The sequence below is a fragment of the Arachis hypogaea genome, chromosome 6 (genome assembly GCF_003086295.3).
Source record: "Arachis hypogaea cultivar Tifrunner chromosome 6, arahy.Tifrunner.gnm2.J5K5, whole genome shotgun sequence".
Taxonomy (NCBI): Eukaryota; Viridiplantae; Streptophyta; class Magnoliopsida; order Fabales; family Fabaceae; genus Arachis; species Arachis hypogaea.
The window spans coordinates 41139793-41144037 of record NC_092041.1 but is presented as its reverse complement, the minus strand read 5'-3'; positions in this window follow the sequence as shown (position 1 = coordinate 41144037).

Here is a 4245-nt window from a genome sequence, read left to right as displayed (position 1 = left end):
GTTTAATTCAAGGCTCAGATTATTCCCCGGGAAATTGAAATCCCAGTGGAGAGGTCCATATGTGATTACAAGTATGTTACCATATGGATATGTAGAGCTTCAGGATAATGATTCTAACAAAAAGTTCATTGTTAATGAACAGAGAGTCAAACATTATCTTCAAAGCAATTTTGAGCAAGAATGCTCAAAACTGAGACTTGATTAAAGCTCAGTAATAGTCCAGCTAAAGACAATAAAGAAGCGCTTGCTGGGAGGCAACCCAGCCATTGACAAAGCTTATTTGTTAATTAATTGAATTTTACAAGTTCATATTAATTATCTTCAAGGTAAAATAGCAATTGCAAGAGTTCACAGAGTTACAGAAGGATTCAGAGGATAAAACAGCAAAAAGAAGCTCACTGATGCGAAAAAGCCAGTAAGAGCGCCTTTGGGCGTTAAACGCCTAACAGAAGCATCTACTGGGCGTTTAACGCCAGTAGAGATAGCCATCTGGGCGTTAAACACCAGAAAGAAGCATCTTCTGGGCGTTTAACGCCAGATTTACAGCATCCTGGGCGTTCAGAAAAATGCCCAGTGATAAGGGAGTTTCTGGTGTTTAACGCCAGCCAGATGCTACAGCTAGGCGTTAAACGCCCAGGAGAAGCTACAAATGGGCGTTAAACGCCCAAAACATGCAGTGTTTGGGCGTTTAACGCCAGGATTATGGGGAGGAGGTAAATTCGTTTTCACTTCAAATTTTTTCCATTTTTCATGTCTCAATTCATGATTTCTTGCATAAACATGTTACAAACTCTCATCTTTCAACTTCAATTCCAAAAATTTTTAATCCTAAACATGTTTCTTAATTTTTCTTCAATATCTTTTCAAACCTTTTTCAAAACTCAATTATCTTTTTGAATTCTTTTCTAATCTTTTTAAATTCTTTTCAAATCTTTTTAAACTTATCATATCTTTTTTTCAAAATTCAGATTTATCTTTTTCAATATATCTTTCATAACTTTTAAATTTTAAATTACATCTTTTTCCTATCATATTTATCTTTTACAAATCATATCTTCTATCTTATCTTTTTCAAAATTTTCGAAAACCCACCCCCTCCCCTTTAAATCCACGTTCGGCCTCCCTCCTCTCCTCCACAATTCGAAATTGGTTCTCCTTCTATCCCCCTCCTTTCCTTTCTTTTGCTTGAGGACAAGCAAACCTCTAAGTTTGGTGAGTTTATCCGTGATCACTAAACCAATACCCACTAAGATCATGGCTCCTAAAGGAAAATAAACCACTCCAAGAGGCAAGAAAGAGAATATTCCAAAACCACTTTGGAATCAAGAGAAGTTCTTAACCAAAGAACATTCAGACCATTACTACAAAATAATGGGTCTAAGGTCAGTGATCCCGGAAGTTAAATTCGATCTGAAAGAAGATGAGTATCCGGAGATCCAAGAGCAAATTTCAAACAGGAGTTGGGAAATCCTAGCTAATCCTGAAACTAAGGTGGGAAGAAACATGGTTCAAGAATTCTACTCTAATCTATGGCAAACAGACATGCAGAGAATAGCTGGAACTACCTTCTATGGCTATCGGACTTTGGTCAGAAGGAAGATTGTTCACCTCTACCCTAACAAAATCAGGGAGATCTTTAAGCTACCTCAGCTGAAAGATGACCCAAACTCCTTTAATAGGAGAATGATGAGAACAAATAAGGGCTTGGACAAAATTCTATAGGACATATGCCTCCCTAGAACCAAGTGGACAACAAGCACCAAGGGTGTCCCAAATCAACTCAAGAGAGAAGATCTCAAACCAGTCGCCAGAGGCTGGCTGGACTTCATTGGGCGTTCTATACTGCCCACTAGCAACCGCTCTGAAGTCACCATCAAAAGAGCAGTAATGATCTAGTGCATTATATTGGGAAAAGAAGTGGAAGTCCATCAGCTGATTTCTTGTGAACTTTACACAATTGTAAACAAGAATTCTAAAGATGCCAAATTGGCTTATCCAAGCTTAATCTCCATGCTATGTAAAGATGCTGGGGTGAAGATGGGAGTAACTGAGTATATCTCGGTTGAGCGACCAATCACCAAAAAGTCAATGGAAGGACAACAAGTGTAGGACGACCCCATCAAGAGGAAAGCACAGGAGTTCCTCCTGAAAATCCCTCAAATTGAATACTGGGAGCGTCTTGAAGCTTCTGTCATCAAGTTGCAAGAAGCTATGGAGCAACTAAAGGAAGAACAGTAAAATTAAAATAGCATGCTTTGCAAACTGCTTAGGGAACAAGAAGAGCAAGGGCGTGAACTGAAGCAACTAAAGCGTCAGAAGCTGTCTCTTGAAGGCCAAGCACCCCACAGATTAAAGGAGCATCCACCTTCCAAAATAAAGGTTGTTGAGTCCTAATCTTAGTCTTAACTGTGTGATAGTTGTTCTTATTAGGAATTTACCTTAGAAGTTATATATGAGTAGTAGTAATTAGTATATCTATTTTGATTTTATCTCTAATTAAGTTATATTTTATTTTTCTCATCATCATCAAACATAAATAAAATAGCAGATTTTTATGATAAGGAGGCAATATTTTTTCGATTTTTTAATAAGGAAAATTCTAATTATTTACATGTGGTGGCAACACTTTTTGTCTTCTGAATGAATGCCTGAACAGTGCATATTTTTTATATTGAATTTTATGAATGTTAAAATTATTGGCTCTTGAAAGAATGATGAACAAGAGAAATATTATTGTTGATCTGAAAAATCATAAAAGTGATTCTTGAAGCAAGAAAAAGCAGTGAAAAAAAAGAGAAGAAGCAGTAGAAAAAGCCAATAGCCCTTTAAACCAAAAGGCAAGGGTAAAAAGGATCCAAGGCTTTGAGCATCAATGGATAGAAGGGCCCAAGGAAATAAATCCAGGCCTAAGCGACTAAATCAAGCTGTCCCTAACCATGTGCTTGTGGCATGCAGGTCCAAGTCAAAAGCTTGAGACTGAGTGGTTAAAGTCGTGATCCAAAGCAAAAGAGTGTGCTTAAGAACTCTGGACACCTCTAATTTGGGACTTGAGCAAAGCTAAGTTACAATCTAAAAAGGTTCACCCAGTTATGTGTCTGTGGCATTTATGTATCCGGTGGTAATACTGGAAAACAAAGTGCTTAGGGCCACGGCCAAGACTCATAAAATAGCTGTGTTCAAGAATCAACATACTAAACTAGGAGAATCAATAATACTATCTGAATTCTGAGTTCCTATGGATGCCAATCATTCTGAATTTCAAAGGATAAAGTGAGATGCCAAAACTGTTCGAAAGTAAAAAGCTACTAGCCCCGCTCATCTAATTAGAATCTGAGCCTCACTTGAAACTCTGAGATATTATTGCTTCTTAATTTCTTTTTATCCTATTTTATTTATCTAGTTGCTTAGGGACAAGCAACAGTTTAAGTTTGGTGCTATGATGAGCGGATATTTTATATGCTTTTTGGGGGGTAATTTCATGTAGATTTTAGTATGTTTTAGTTAGTTTTTAGTATATTTTTATTAGTTTTTAGGCAAAATTCATATTTCTGGACTTTACTATGAGTTTGTGTATTTTTTGTGATTTCAAGTATTTTCTGGCTAAAATTGAGGGAGCTGAGCACAAATCTGATTCAGGCTGAAAAAGGACTGCTGATGCTGTTGGATTCTGACCTCCCTATACTCGGAATAGATTTTTTGGAGCTACAGGACTTCAATTGGCGCGTTCTTAATTGGGTTGGAAAGTAGACATCCAAAGCTTTCCAGCAATATATAATAGTCTATACTTTGCGCGAAAATAAACGACGTAAACCGTTGTTTAACGTCAGTTCCATGTTGCATTCTGGCGTTGAACGCCAGAAACAGGTTTCAAGTTGGAGTTAAACGCCAGAAATAGGTTACAACCTGACGTTTAACTCCAAAATCAGTCCAGGCACGTGAGAAGCTTATGTCTCAGCCCCAGCACACACCAAGTGGGCCCCAAAAGTAGATTTCTGCACTATCCATCTTAGTTTACTCATTTTATGTAAACCTAGGTTACTAGTTTAGTATTTAAACAACTTTTAGAGACTTCTTTTGTACCTCATGACATTTTAGATCTGAACTTTGTACTCTTTGATGGCATGAGTCTCTATACTCCATTGTTGGGGTGAGGAGCTCTACAACGTCTCGATGAATTAATGCAATTATTTCTGTTTTCTATTCAAACACGCTTGTTTCTATCTAAGATGTTCATTTGCACTTCAA